This window comes from Orcinus orca, chromosome 16 (assembly GCF_937001465.1).
Source record: "Orcinus orca chromosome 16, mOrcOrc1.1, whole genome shotgun sequence".
NCBI classification, from domain to species: domain Eukaryota; kingdom Metazoa; phylum Chordata; class Mammalia; order Artiodactyla; family Delphinidae; genus Orcinus; species Orcinus orca.
Window position 1 is genome coordinate 18878909 of NC_064574.1, and position 17647 is coordinate 18896555.

Below are 17647 nucleotides of genomic sequence, written 5' to 3' on the forward strand. Positions count from 1 at the left end.
ACCAAAGACTTTTGATACTGTCTCACGAAAAAGTGAGGTTGCATACATTTCCCTATTTGTGACAGTTTAGAGTGACCCAACTTTTAGCCACGAGTGACAGAAATTAAACATTGAAGGTGCACTGAGTTTCCAGAAATCCTTTCCCTTTCTCCACTGAAGTTTGTAACAGTAACTCAAGATGACATAGATCAATTACCAAACTATTAAATGTCAGTTAACATCTTTGGAAACTGAATACAAAATGAACCAACTAACGCTGCCTTGTTATAATCCCACTGTGTATAAAAATTAAGTTTATATGCTTAATGAATGTATGAAAATATAATTACCAAGTTATTGCTCTTGTAGAAGTGATTCATAATCGTATCATTGACTTTTCCACTCTGCTCTTGAGTTATTAAGCTGGAATATTTCTGCACTTCTAAGAAGAGGAAGAGACATGAAATCTCTCTCTCTACATGCACGCACCAAGGAAAGGCCACAGGAGCACACAGTGAGAAGGCAGCCATCTACAAACCAGGAAGACAGCCCTCTGCAGGAATCAAAGCTGCCAGCACCTTGGTCTTGGACCTCCCAGCTTCCAGAACTGGGAGAAATAAGTATCTGTTGTTTAAGCCACCTATGGTATTTCGTTTTAGCAACCTAAGTGACCAAGACACTCCCCTACTGGACTCTAAAACACCTGGGAATTGGGCACTGCCATTATTCACTCTTTATTTCTAGTCCCCAAGGCAGATCCTGGACAATAGTAGGTGTTTGTGAACGAATGAGGGACCTACTTTTGTGGTTGAATATGATTTTCTTCTTTATTTTAGGACAGCACATAGAACTGAGTGCTCATATTCAGAAAAATAGATGAGTTCAAATCTTGGACCCACCACTTGTTAATTAAACAACCATGATCAAGTCACTTGACTTCTCTGAATATCAATTTTCTTGACTGTAAAATGGTGGTTATCTTTGCTTGGGTTCCTCAAAGTTGGACCTTTCGATAAGGACTTAGACACAGGTGATTTGCTGTGGCAGGTGAGGAAATGGAGAAAGTGAGACAGAGAAGGGAAAAAAAGCCAATGAAGCATGTGTTAAATAACAAATGCTGGAGAGGGTGTGGAGAAAAGCGAACCCTCCCACACTGTTGCTGGGAGTGTAAATTGATGCAGCCATTATTGAGAACAGTATGGAGGTTTATCAAAAAACTAAAAATAGAGTTGCCGTATGATCCAGCAATCCCACTCCTGGGCATATATTCGGAGAAAACCATAATTCAAAGAGATACATGCACCCCAATGTTCACAGCAACACTATTTACAATAGCCAGGACATGGAAGCCATCTAAATGTCCATTGACAGATGAATGGATAAAGACTTTATATATATATAAAGGAATGTTACTCAGCCATTAAAAAAGAATGAAATAATGCCATTTGCAGCAACATGGATGGATGGACCTAGAGATTGTCATACTGAGTGAAGTAAGTCAGAGAAAGAGAAATATTGTATGATATCACTTATACGTGGAATCCTTAAAAAAAAAACCAATACAAATGAAGTTATTTACAAAACAGAAACAAACTCACAGACTAGAGAATGAACTTATGGTTGCCAGGGGAAAAGGGTTGGGGGGAGGGGAGGGAGAGTTAGGGAGTCTGGGATTGACATGTACACTCTGCTATATTTTTTTTAGGTGCTTTATGAACATTTATTGAATGAATGCTAAATACCTATTAATACTTTAGCCAAATAAAATATAAACAGGAAAACAGAAAATAAACACATGCTCCCTCTAATCACAGACATGCATTTATAAGTCTGCAAAATCACTTCCAGTTCTTTTTTTTTTTTAACATCTTTATTGGAGTATAATTGCTTTACATTGTTGCGTTAGTTGCTGCTGTCTAACAAAGTGAATCAGCTATACGTATACATATATCCCCATATCCCCTCCCTCTTTCATCTCCCTCCCACCCTCCCTATCCCACCCCTCTAGGTGGTCACACAGCACCAAGCTGATCTCCCTGTGCTATGCAGCTACTTCCCACTAGCTATCTATTTTACATTTGGTAGTGTATATATGTCCATGCCACTCTCTCACTTCGTCCCAGCTTACCCTTCCCCCTCCCCGTGTCCTCAGGTCCATTCTCTACGTCTGCATCTTTATTCCTGTCCTGCCCCTAGGTTCTTCAGACCTTTTTTTTAATTAGATTCCATATATATATAAAATGGATAACCAAAAAGGACCTGCTGTATAGCACAGGGAACTCTGCTCAATATTACGTAACAAACTAAATGGGGAAAGAATTTGAAAAAGAATAAATACATGTATATGTATAACCGAATCACTTTGCTGTATACCTGAAACTAACACAACACTGTTAATCAACTATACTCCAATATAAAATTAAAAGTAAAAAACAAATAAAATAATAAAATAAAATATACAGCTGCTGAGATTGTTTCATTCTAGGGAGACATAATCTGCCTTCCTGTAACTTCCACTCTCTCATCCTAATTTTGCCCTTTGAATGAACAAAAAGAATTCTAACTTCTCTTTCATATTGCAGTCCTTCAAATACTTGATGACATGTCGTCCCCTTTTCCCAAACCTATGCAGCCCTGGTTTCTTGTCAATGCCCCAGACCGAAGAGTTTCATCCAGGTAGTAGTTGAACACATGACATTCGATTTGGGGTCCTCGGATCAAGGGTGTAGGATATAGTGTTGTGTAGGAACTTTGGCATCCTTCAGATCTGAGTTCAAATTTTAACACTACCAGTTGTGTGACCTGGGGTAACTTATCTTCCCTAAACACACTCTCTAACTGTAGGACGAAAGTCATCATGCTTATCTCACTGGAAGCTACAGTGGGCATTTAATAAAAGTCATTATCTTCCTTTGAACTTACTGACCTTTTCTCCTCCACGTTGCCACTAAGCCACATCACTCTGCTCCATGCCACCACCTGGACATGTGAGGTTTCAATCTAGAAAAAGAATGAGGCCAAAAGAAATACCCAGGTCACCCAGGCCACTGCACAGAGAACGTAGCCCAAAGGGGCCACTCTGGGCCTCCCTCCCTCTCCTTTCAGCAGCTCAGAGTTAAACAGCCATCCCTGCTCCTACAAAGCAAGAGTAAGACTGCTCGCTTGTTCACCTGATGAACAAAGGGACTGATTATCCAAGAAAGGGAAGTGTCACCCACAGAAATCAATACAGATGAGGCTTTGAAAAAGGCTGGTTGGCTGCATATTAGGTATTGATCCCACTTGTTTTTCCAGTTATTGTTCTGCTTGCCACCTGCAGAGGACACTTCCAATCTCCTCCTAACACCAAACAAGACAAGAAAGCTCAGCCCAGAACAGACTCGGTGCATGACGATTGCAGGACATAAAGGAATTCCCAGAACCTGTGTCCAGAAAACCATGAACACAGGGAACAGAGATCCCCACACCTCTCCCAATACTGTGTGACAACTCAGGATTGAGTGGAGGATTCAAACAGAATTGACTAGCCCTGGTGTGAAGCCCAGTCTTGATACCTCCTTCATGGGACTCTGAGATGCCCAGAAAAAAATTAGGAAGAGGAGACAAGGCTTTTACATCAATGTCTATTAATCCTCTATGAAAGAAACTTAGCACATAAAAACAATAGCCTGGATTAAAACCTATATGGATACAGTAAGGAAACAATAAAAGAACATTGTTTTGCTTAACAAATTGGAAAAGGTTTTTTCAAAATAATATGGAGTGAGAGCAAGTGTCCAAAGAAAGGGAAGGAGTGAATAACTTTTCTGGAGGACAATTTGACAATACATTTCAAAAGCTGTAAAATTAATCACACACTTTGAACCAATAATTCCACTTCTAGGAACTGACCTGAAAATGTAATTAAGAATGTGTGTAAAGCTCTTGGTACAAGTTAAAAGGAACATGCCCTTTCTGGGGTACAGAGTCAGGGCAGAAGGAAGGCTGGTTGTGAAGCCCAGCCTGGTGGGGGGCATTACAATGACCAGCTCCAGGATGCTGGATCCAGATGCAGGATGAGGGTCCAGACCCACCACAGAGGAAAACCATATCAAGGCCATGAGATCCTTGGCTACTCAATAAACATGTAGCCATCACTGCGTTAGGAATGTGGAGAAGACCCCATCCTTGCCCAAGGGACACTTTATTAAAGGGGACACAGGCTTAATAAAATGGATAACTGCAACCTGCTGTAGAAGCAACCATGGAAAATCAAGGTGGGTGGACACAAAGACAAGGGGGTTAACTCCACATGGTGGGTCAGTAAAGCTCCTTCAGGATATGACTCATGAACTGAGTCTGGAAAATGAGTAGGATTTAGCAAAGAAGACAAATGGGGAAAGAACATTCTAAGGTGTAAGAAAACATTCATGGGAGGAGGTAGAACCGATGGCAGAGTAGGAAGACCCTGAGCTTGCCACCCCCAACAAATACATCAAAACTACAACTGCATACAGAGCAACTCACTCTGAGAACAACCTAACACTAGCAAAACGGACCTTCTACAACCAACAATCTAAAGAAAGAACCACAGAGAGTCCGGTAGGAGGGGAGGAGAAGTGATCTAGTTGGGACCCACATCCCTGGTGGGTGACCCAGAAGAGGAGGGGGATATCACAGGCTCAGGGATCATCTGTAAGAAGTGAGGGGTTTGAGTCCCACATTGAACACCCCAGCCCTGGGGTCCAATACCAGTGAGACAAGCTCCCTGGGCTGGTTTGAAAACCTGTGGGGCTTACTGGAGGGCTGTGGGAAACTAAGACTCCACTCTTGAAGAGCCCACACACAGATGTGCTTGCTCCCAGTCCCAGAGCAGGGGTAGCAAACTGAAAACTGCCTGGTGCTCTGGTCGGCCAGCCAGGACCAGCAGAAACCCCAACCCGCACTGGGCTCTGGCTCCAGCCTCTCGGCCCTAACCTCAGCTAAAGCAGTGATGCAGTGACCATGATCTTCCCAGGGAGAAGGTGTGGGTCACTCTGGACTACTACTCCAGCCCCCCAAGCCCTGGACCTGCCCCAGGGAAAAGGCAATGACCACCATCCAGCTGAGGACAAGCCACAGCTGATACTGGGCTTCAGCTCCAGCCCCTCCAGCTCCTACCAAGGACCCCACCCCCTACCAAGGTGGCAACCTCCATCATGCCAGGGGAGAAGTTCTGGTTCACACCAGGCCCCAGCTCTATCCCCACAGCCTCCAGCCCTAACCCCCACCAAGTCAACGGCAGCCAGTATACCCCAGGAGAAGGCACAGCCCATCTCACTTCAGATACAGCTGTCCCACCAAAGCCACTGGGCACACACAGACTGCACAGAGACAATCCCACACAAGGGCATGCCTTTAAGACCAGCACAGGTAACTGTTTTGCCTAGTTTCATAGAGATGGAGAAAGTCACACAAAATGAGAAGGCAGAGGAATATGTTCCAAAGGAAGGAACAAAATAAAACCTTAGAAAAAATGCCTAATGCAACAGAAATAAGTACTTTATCTGATAAAGAATTCAAAGCAATGGTCATGAAAATGCTCACTGAGTTCAGGAAAAGAATAGAGGAACACAGTGAGAACTTCAACCAACAACTAGAAAGTATAAAAAAGAACCAATCAGAGCTGAAGAATACAATAACTGAAGTGAAAAATACACTAGAAGGAATTAACAGCAGATTAGGTGATACAGAAGAAAGCATAAGCAATCAGGAAGATAGGAAAATGGAAATCACCCAATCAGAAGAGCAAATATATATATATATATATATATATATACACACACACACATATATATATACACATTTATATATATTTATATATTTTTAATATATATTCATAGTTTTATATATTTATATTTACTTTTTTTAATAAGGATAGTTTAAGGGACCTTTAGGACACAACATCAAGCACACTATTCACATTATAGGGGTCACATAAGGAAAAGAGAGAGAAAGGGGCAGAAAACTTATTTTGATGAAATAATGGCTGAAAACTTCTCTAACCTGAAGAAAGAAACAGACATCCAGGTCCAAGAAGTACAGAGAGTCCCAAACAAGATGAATCCAAAGAGACCCACACCAAGACATATGATATTTTAAATTGCAAAAGTTAAACATAAAGAGAGAAGTTTAAAGGCAGGAAGAGAAAAACAGTGCTTCATACAACCGAACTCCTATAAGGCTATCACCTGATTATTCAGCACAAACTTTGCAAGCCAGAAGGGAGTGGCATGATATATTTAAAGTACTGTGGGGGGGAAAACCTACAACCAAGGATACTATACCCAGCAAGCTTATCATTCAGAACTGAAGGAAAGATAAAGAGTTTCCCAGACAAGCAAAAACTAAATCATCACCACTAAATCAGCCCTACAAGAAATATTAAAGGGTCTTCTTTAAGCAAAAAAGAAAAGGCCATAACAAGAAATAAGAAAATACATGAAGGAAAAAAATCTCACTGGTAAAGGTAAATATACAACAAAGGCAGTGAATCAACCACTTAAACTAATACAAAAATTAAAGGACAATAATTGTAAGGTCAACTATAACTACAATACACAGTTAAAGGATACACATAAAGATGTAAAATATGATACCAAAATATAAAATGTGAAAGGAGAGAGTAAAACATTACAGATAAATGGAAATATATTTTGTGTTCATGGATTAGAAGGATTAATAGTGTTAAAATGTCCATACTACCCAAATCAATATAAAGTTTCACTGCAATCCCTATTAAAATACCAATGGCATTTCTCACAGAATTAGAACAAATAATCCTAAAATTTGTATAGAACCACAATAAACAGCCAAAGCAATCTTGAGTAAAAAGAACAAAGCTGGAGGTATCACCCTCCCTGACTTCAGACTATACTACAAAGCTACAGTGATCAAAACAGTATGGCACTGACACAAAAACAGATACACAGATCAATGGAACACAATAGAGAGTCCAGAAATAAACCTATGAACATATGGTCAATTAATCTACAACAAAGGAGGCAAAAATATACAATAGGGAAAAGAGAGTCTCTTCAATAAGTGGTGCTGGGAAAACTGGACAGCTACATGTAAAAGAATGAAACTGGAAGTTTTCCCATACCATATACAAAAATTAGCTTAAAACAAATTAAAGACTTAAATGTAAGGCTTGAAACCATAAAACTCCTAGAAGAAAACATATGCAGTATGATCTTAAACGTTGGTCTTAGTAGTATTTATTGGATCTGCCTCCTCAGGCAAGGGCAACAACAGCAAAAATAAACAATGGGACCTAATCAAATATAAAAGCTTTTGCACAGTGAAGGAAACCATAAGCAAAACAGACAGGCAAGCTACTGAATGGGAAAAGATATTTATAAGTGATATAGCTGATAAAGGGTTAATATCCAAAATACAAAAAGAACTCATAAAACTCAATGTCAAAAAAATGCAATTTAAAAAATAGGCAGATGACCTGAATAAGCACTTTTCCAAAGACATGCAGATGGCCAACAGGCCCATGAAAAGATGTTCAACATCACTAATCATCAGGGAAATGCAAATCAAAACCATAATGAGATAACAGCCCACACCTTGCAGAATGGCTACTGTCAAAAAGACTACAAATAAGAAGTGTTCGTGAAGATATGGAAAAAAGGGAACCCTTGTGCACTGTTGGTGGGAATGTAAATTGGTACAGCCACTATGTAAAACAGTATGGAATTTCCTCAAAAAATATAACTACCATACAATCCAGCAATTCCACTCCTGGGTATTTATCCAAAGAAAACAAAAACACTAATTCAAGAAGATATATACACCACAATGTTCATAGCAGCATTATTAACAACAGCCAAGATATGGAAGCAAGTGTCCATCAACAGATGAATGGATTAAGAAGATGTGGTATGTATATATACATATACATGCAATGGAATACTAGTCAACCATAAAAAATGAAAATTTGCTATTTGCAACAATGTGCATTGACCTAGAGGGTATTATGTCTAAGTGAAATAAGTCAGACAGAGAAAGACAGATACTGCATGTTTTCACTTATATGTGGAAACTAAAAAATAAAACAAATAAACAAACATAACAAACAGAAACAGATTCACACATACAGAGACCAAACTACCAGTTACCTCAGGGGAGTGGGGGGGGGGGGCGGGAAATAGGTCAAGGGTATTAAGAGGTACAAACTACTAGGTATAAAATAAATAAATTACAAGGATATAATGTAGAGCACAGGGTACATAGTCAACATTTTATAATAACTTTGTATGGAGTGTAATCTATAAAAATATGGAATTATTATGTTTATACTTGAAACTACTATAATATTATAATTCAGTTATATTTCAATAAAAAATTTTAAGAAAATAGTAATGAGCATAGAATAGATTCACAACAAGTGGTATATGTTAATGATAACAGCTACAACAATTGATACTTTTTACTTGGCAGATACATTTTGTAAGGTTATGTTTCCTGTGTATAACTAATATATGGATATTTATGCCATAAGATTCAAAATTATTTTTCTGGTCATAACGAGTGAAACTGAATTGTGCTCTTTTGGACTTAAATCAAATCATTTTATAAAAAGAAAAGGAAAGCACACACTCATGGAAGTGCATGCATCTTGGGAAGAGATGAGAGCTACATTTGGAGAGCAGGAAAAAGCAGAACATGGGATCCTAAAATAGGCACAATGGGAAACCTGTGTCACGATAACCCAAGATGGGTTTTCAATACAAGAGACATGGAAGCCAAAACAGTGGGTGATGCTTTCCTTTAAAAACAAAGTCAAGTGCCTTGAACTTCTGATCCAGGTGTTCTTTCTGCCTGTTTCCTCACTATATTCCTTCACAAAATAAAATTCATTGAAAAGCTAAAACTCTAAAAAATACTTATGGACTATCTCTTGCTTCCAGGACTGTTTGAGGCTGCTCTGATTAGAAAACTCACTCTTACCAATCTACTTTACTTTTCTTACCCTTGAAAATATGGGCCCCTATCATCTTTGCAGGCCAATATTCTTATGAGACATAATCACTGAGTCCATTTATTCTACATTGACTACACTCTTTAACACCTAGTACAGAAATCTGGTAAGACCACCCTTTGGGAAATCTGGTAATATAATATATGACTGTTTGCACTTTTTGTTGCCCTTTCCTCTGTATATAGGAACTGGCCATTGACTACATAAGATTAGTATATATCTCTAGTTATTTATGCTCATGTAGAATCAGTCCCTAATACTATCAATATGAGGGTCGGGTCAATAGAATGAATATAATTTTCACTGGGGAACAAAACAGGATACGGTCTAGCCATCTTTCTTTTTGACTTGTATTTCAGTAATTTAAATCTGCCTTTGGGTGAAACAGACATATATCTACTAGGTACCAAGGGCAAAAAGATAGACATTCTTTTGTAAATTGATAATATGGTTTTGATGTCACCATACTAAGAGCTCTTATTGTACAACTGTCCCTGCTGAAATCACTGACAGCAAAAATAACTTAATATCAACTGTTCCAAATCAAAGCCATTCTTTTGGTAACTACCAATAGCTTTTGGTAGTTATTCCCACAAATAACCAGAATCATTAAAGCAAGGGATCACAATTATTTCCTCCCTGTATCCACATCATTTTTCAGTGTCACTTTGAAGCTCTATCATCAAGAGATAGAGTCTGTTCTTTCACTCTTTGAATCTAGGTTGGCCTGGCACCTTGCATTTATCAAAGGAATGTGGGACGGGAACTTGGGTGTCAATAGATTCTACATGGGAATCCTACATGTCTTTGGCAGTCTCTTTGAAAAAAAACACCGAAAATATAACTGCCATACAACCTAGCAATTATACAACTGGGCATTAATCCAAGAGAAGTAAAAATTTACATTCACATAAAAATATACATGCAAAAGTTTATGGAGGTTTTATTTATGATAGACAAAAACTGGAAACAACCCAGAGGTCCTTCAGTCAACAGCTATACAAACTGTGACACATCCATACCATGGAATACTACTCAACAATAACAAAGAATAACACACCAAGACACATATCAATCAAACTATCAAAAATTAAATACAAAGAAAAAATATTAAAAGCAGCTAGGGAAAAACACCAAATAACATATAAGGGAATCCCCATAAGGTTAACAACTGATCTTTCAGCAGAAACTCTGCAAGCCACAAGACAGTGGCAGGACATATTTAAAGTGATGAAGGAGAAAAACCTACAACCAAGATCACTCTACCAGGCAAGGATCTCATTCAGATTCTATGGAGAAACTAAAACCTTTAGGGACAAGCAAAAGCTAAGAGAATTCAGCACTACCAAACCAGCTTTATAACAAATGTTAAAGGAACCTCTCTAGGCAGGAAACATAAGAGAAGGAAAAGACCTATAATAACAAATCCAAAACAATTAAGAAAATGGTAATAGGAACATACATATCGATAACTACCTTAGATGTAAATGGATTAAATACTCCAACCAAAAGACATAGACTGGCTGAATGGATACAAAAATAAGAACCGTATATATGCTGTCTACAAGCTACACGCTTCCGACCTAGGGACACATACAGACTGAAAGTGAGGGGATGTAAAAAGATATTCCATGCAAGTGGAAATAAAAAGAAAGATGGAGTAGCAATTCTCATATCAGACAAAATAGACTTTAAAATAAAGACTATTACAAGAGACAAAGAAGGACACTAAATAATGATCAAGGGATCAATCCAAGAAGAAGATATAACAATTGTAAATATTTATGCACCCAGCATAGGAGAACCTCAATACATAAGGTAAATGCTAAGAGCCATAAAAGGGGAAATCAACAGAAACACAACCACAGTAGGGGACTTTAACACCCCACTTTCACCAATGGACAGATCATCCAAAATGAAACTAAATAAGGAAAAACAAGCTTTAAATGATACATTAAACAAGATGGACTTAATTGATATTTATAGGACGTTCCATCCAAAAACAACAGAATACACATTCTTCTCAAGTGCTCATGGAACATTCTCCAGGATAGATCATATCTTGGGTCACAAACCAAGTCTTGGTAAATTTAACAAAATTGAAATCATATCAAGTATCTTTTTCGACCACAAAGCTATGAGACTAGATATGAATTATAGGAAAAGATCTGTAAAAAGTACAAACACATGGAGGCTAAACAACACACACTTAATAACGAAGTGATCACTGAAGAAATCAAAGAGCAAATCAAAAAATACCTAGAAACAAATAACAGTGAAAACACGACATCCCAAAACCTATGGGATGCAGCGAAAGCAGTTCTAAGAGGGAAGTTTATAGCAATACAATCCTACCTCAAGAAACAAGAAACATCTCAAATAAATAACCTCACCTTACACCTTAGCAATTAGAGAAAGAAAAACAAAAAACCCCAAAGTTAGCAGAAGAAAAGAAATCATAAAGATCAGATCAGAAATATATGAAAAAAAAAAGGAAACAATGGCAACGATCAATAAAACTGAAAGCTGGTTCTTTGAGAAGATAAACAAAATTGATAAACCATAAGCCAGACTCGTCAAGAAAAAAAGGGAGAAGACTCAAATCAATAGAATTAGAAATGAAAAAGGAGAAGTAACAACAGACACTGCAGAAATACAAAGGATCATGAGAGATTACTACAAGCAACTCTATGCCAATAAAATGCACAACCTGGAAGAAATGGAAAAATTCGCAAAAAGCACAAACTTCCAAGATTGAACCAGGAAGAAATAGAAGACATAAACAGACCAATCAAAAGCACTGAAATTGAGACTGTGATTATAAATCTTCCAACAAACAAAAGCCCAAGACCGGATGGCTTCACAGGCAAATTGTATCAAACATTTAGAGAAGAGCTAACACCTATCCTTCTCAAACTCTTGCAAAATATAGCAGAGGGAGGAACACTCCCAAACTCATTCTACGAGGCCACCAACACCCTGATACCAAAACCAGACAAAGATGTCACAAAGAAAGAAAACTACAGGCCAATGTCAGATGAACATAGATATAAAAATCCTCAACAAAATACTAGCAAACAGAATCTAACAGCACATTAAAAGGATCATACACCATGATCAAGTGGGGTTTATCCCAGGAATGCAAGGATTCTTCAATATACACAAATCAAACAATGTGATACACCATTATTAACAAATTGAAGGATAAAAACCATATGATCAACTCAATAGATGTAGAAAAAGCTTTCGACAAAATTCAACATCCATTTATGATTAAAAACTCTCCAGAAAGTAGGCATAGAGGGAACCTACCTCAACATAATAAAGGCCATATATGACAAACCCACAGCCAACATCATTCTCAATGGTGAAAAACTGAAGCCATTTCCTCTAAGATCGGGAACAAGACAAGGTTGCCCACTCTCACCACTATTACTCAACACAGTTTTGGAAGTTTTAGCCACAGAAATCAGAGAAGAAAAAGAAATAAAAGGAATCCATATCAGAAAAGAACAGGTAAAACTGTCAGTGTTTGCAGATGACATGATACTATACATAGAGAATCCTAAAGATGCTACCAGAAAACTACTAGAGCTAATCAGTGAATTTGGTAGTGTAGCAGGATACAGAATTAATGCACAGAAACCTCTTGTATTCCTATACACTAATGATGAAAAATCTGAAAGAGAAATTAATAATAGTAAATGGGAAACACTCCCATTTACTATTACAACAAAAATAATAAAATATCTAGGAACAAACCTACCTAAAGAGACAAAAGACCAGCATGCAGAAAACTATAAGACACTGATGAAAGAAATTAAATATGATACAAACAGATGGAGAGATATACCATGTTCTTGGATTGGAAGAATCAATATTGTGAAAATGACTATATTACCCAAAGCAATCTACAGATTCAATGCAATCCCTATCAAATTACCAATGGCATTTTTCACAGAACCAGAACAAAAAATTTCACAGTTTGTATGGCAACACAAAAGACCCCAAATACCAAAGCAATCTTGAGAAAGCAAAACGGAGTAGGAGGAATCAGGCTCCCTGACTTCAGACTATACTACAAAGCTACAGTAATCAAGACAGTATGGTACTGTTGCAAAAACAGAAATATAGATCAATGGAACAGCATACAAAGCCCAGAGATAAACCGACGCACATATGGTCACCTTATTTTTGATAAAAGAGGCAAGAATAGACAATGGAGAAAAGACAGCCTCTTCAACAAGTGGTGCTGGGAAAACTGGACAGCTATACATAAAACAGTGAAATTAGAACACTCCCTAACACAACAATAAACTCAGAATGGATTAAAGACCTAAATGTAAGGCCAGAAACTATCAAACTCTTAGAGGAAAACATAGGCAGAACACTCTATGACATAAATCACAGCAAGATCCTTTTTGACCCACCTCCTAGAGTAATGGAAATAAAAACAAAAATAAACAAATGGGACCTAATGAAACTTCAAAGCTTTTGCACAGCAAAGGAAACCATAAACAAGACCAAAAGACAACCCTCAGAATGGGAGAAAATATTTTCAAATGAAGCAACTGACAAAGGATTAATCTCCAAAATTTACAGGCAGCTCATGCAGCTCAATATCAAAAAACAAACAACCCAATCCAAAAATGGGCAGATGATCCAAATAGACATTTCTCCAAAGAACATATACAGACTGCCAACAAACACATGAAAGAATGCTCAACATCACTAATCATTAGAGAAATGAAAATCAAAGCTACAATGAGATATCACCTCACACCAGTCAGAATGGCCATCATCAAAAAATCTATAAACAATAAATGCTGGAGAGGGTGTAGAGAAAAGGGAACCCTCTTGCACTGTTGGTGGGAATGTAAATTGATACAGCCACTATGGAGAAAAGTATGGAGGTTCCTTAAAAAACTAAAAATAGAAATCCACATGATGCAGCAATCCCAGTACTAGGCATATACCCTGAGAAAACTATAATTCAAAAAAGTCATGTACCACAATGTTAATTGCAGCTCTATTTACAATAGCCAGGACATGGAAGCAACCTTAATGTCCATCGACAGATGAACGGATAAAGAAGATGTGGCACATACATACAATGTAATATTACTCAGCCATAAAAAGAAACGAAATTGAGTTATTTGTAATGAGGTGGATGGACCTAGAGTCTGTCATACAGAGTGAAGTAAGTCAGAAAGAGAAAAACAAATACCATATGCTAACACATACATATGGAATCTAAAAAAAAAAATGGTTATGAAGAACCTACAGGCAGGACAGGAATAAAGACACAGACGTAGAGAATCAATTTGAGGACACGGGGAGGGGTAAGGGTAAGCTGGGACGAAGTGAGAGAGTGGCAGTGACATGGACTTATATATACTACCAAATGTAAAAAACTAGCTATTGGGAAGCACTGCATAGCACAGGGAGATCAGCTCAGTGCTTTGTGACCACCTAGAGGGGTGGCATAGGGAGGATGGGAGGGAGATGCAAGAGGGAGGAGATATGGGGATATATGTATATGTATAGCTGATTCGCTTTGTTATAAAGCAGAAACTAACACACTGTTGTAAAGCAATGATACTCCAATAAAGATATTAATAAATAAATAATAGTAAAAAATAACAACGATTATTAATTCATGTAACAACCTTAATGACTCTCTAGTGAATTATACTCAGTGCATAAAGTCAATCCCAAAGTATTACATAATTTATGGTTCCATTTATATAACATTCTTAAAATGACAAAATTGTAGAAATTGAGAACAGATTAGTGGTTGCCAGGGATAAAGGAAGGGATGAGGGAAGGAGGGAAGTGGACATGGTCATAAAATAAATGGATTTTTGAAAGAAACAAAAATACTAACTCAAAAAGATACCCCAATACTCAAAAAGATACACCCCAATGTTCACAGCAGCATTATTTAAAATTGCCAAGATATGGAAGCAATGTAAGTGTCCATCAACAGATGAATGCATAAAGAAAATGTGGTTATATAGACAATGGACTATTACTCAGCCATAAAAGAGAATGAAATTTTGCCATTTGAAGCAACACAGATGGACTTGGAGGACCTTATGCTAAGTGAAATAAGTCAGATGGAGAAAGACAAACATCATATAATATCACTCATATGTGGGATCTAAAAACTACAACAAACTGGTGAATACAACAAAAAAGAAACAGACTCACAGATACAGAAAACAAACTAGTTCTTACCAGTGGGGAGAAGGAAGGGGGGAGGGGCAGAATAGGGGGAGGGGATTAATAAACTACAAGGATATATTGTACAACACGGGGAGTAGAGCTGATATTTTATAATAACTATAAATGGAGTATAACCTTTAAAACTGTGAATCACTATATTGTACACCTGTAACATATAATATTGTACATCAACTAGACTTCAATTTAAAAAAGAGAAAAAAATGGATGGATCTTTGTGGTGTCGGACATGTATCAAGGTCAGTATCCTGGTTGTAGCATTATACTATAGTTTTGTAAGCCATTACCACGGGAAACTGGATAAAGTGTTCACGGATCTCTCTGTATTATTTCTTGCAACTGCATATAAATCTACAATTATCTCAAACTAATCATTTCAATTTAAAAAATGAAATAAAAGAACATGGCAGAAGTGATGCTGCGCCAATGCCAAGACAAGGTCTCAAGACTTCATAGTTTCTTATTGGAACCCTGACCAGACCCCGTGTGAACAACACTCAGTCCGCTGGAGGATGAGAGACCACGTGAAACAAAAGAAAGCATCCCAACTGAAGCCATCCCAGACCCATCGGCTCCCAGCCCGCCTAGCAGTCAACTGCAGACACATGACTGAGCCCAGCAGAGACCAGAAAAAAGGCTCACTGGGCCCTGCATACCTGTAAACTGTGAGCTAAGTAAATGCTTGTCAATTTTAGACACTAAAGTATTGGGTACTTTGTTACATAATAAAAGTTAACTCATACAAGTCAACGCCAACTCATACAAGTGAATGCATTTACATATTTCAAAACCAGTTTATCTTGGAAGATTCCCTAGAAAGTTATTTTGTTTAAAGTTAGATGTTTTGAAATCTCTTATGTCTGAATTGGACATTTCACAAGCCCCATGTTTACAATCGCATAAAATTATAAGGGTGGTCTAAGACCCTTGACCCTGCCAATAGGAATGTCCTAGGCTTACCTCACTAGGGAGGGGGGCTGCCTTTTATTTAGGCCTGGATCCTTGAAAAGATCCTGCACCTTCATTAGAGTTCATCAGGCTGCCCCAGCCCAGTGGACAGTCGAAAGCACACAGCTCTGTCCTTAATGAGCTTCATAAAATCGTCACTTCCCAAATAATTGACTTCCAACTCACTGCCACTCAGTCATTATCAAGAGCGCAGTATTTGTGGAAGAGCGTCTGAAGGCTACAGCACCCATTCTATCCTCCTGGTATTCTAAGTGACATCCCTGAGTTAGGCCACATCATCAGAGAATGAAAGGACCATGCTGATTCGGCCCTCAAAGAATTGCTTTTATTGAACTTCACTTTGGCATCCAGCCCACTTTCCTATCCTATGGGACTTAAGAAAAAGCCCATGAAATCCAGTATTGTCTTTGATCTGATGATAGGGCTAGGGGCCTTATCCAGCATGCCTTTGTTATTAGGACGAGCAGTGTAACTCTCCTGAGGGGCTGGTTTGTGTTTCCTCCATGGTTCCTGTGGTTCATGTGGCTGACATGCCTTCCCACTTGTCTGGGCAGCTCAGAGCCAAACTGAGTGGTTGAGATTCTTGTAAAACAGCGTGTGGCTCAGATCCAGGCAGCATCAGACTACCTTCTCACCTGTAGCTTCTCTGCCTGCCATTCACCTCAGATCTGAACTGATGGCCTGGACCAAGGGGGTCATCTCAGTGGCCCTGGAGGCAGAGTTATGAGGAATCACATGGGTCTAAGCTTACAAATTCAGCCCTGTTCACCTGGTGAGTTACCCACCGAGCAAATCAGCCATGGGCTTTCAGGCATGGAGGAAGTGGAGGGGGAGATAGGGAAATCTGCCATGGTTAAGTCCCTCAATATAGCAGGAATTATGTATATGCTATTTATCCTCAAAACAACTCGGAGAGTTGGCAATTATCATCTGCATTATCCAGATGAGGAACGTGAGCGTCAGAGAAACCGTGACTCCCCTAGAAATTGCACAGCTGATTGGCAGCAAAGCCAGGAGGCAAACTTGAGCCTAATTCTGAAGTCCATGTTCTGTCCTCTAACCTAGGATTGGCAAGCCAGGACCCATAGACCCAACCCAGCCTGCCCCCTGTTTTCGTAAATAAAGCCTGATTGTAGCGCAGCCACACCCACTCATTTACATATTGTCTGTGGCTGCTTGCACACGCAATAGCAGAGTTGAGTAGCAGCCGGCTGCAGAGACCACGTGACCTAGTATCTTCACTATACATTCCTTTACAGAGAACGTTTGCTGACCATTGCTTGAAGCAAAGCGCTCTAGACAAATGACCCTTCTGTCTTAAAGAAGAGTCATCAGAATCACCTGTGGGGGGGCCGGGTGTTCTTAGAAATGCAGATTTCCAGGCCCCCTTATGCCTCCCAAGTTAGACACCTCCAGGTTGGAAGCCTGAATCTGCACTTTTAA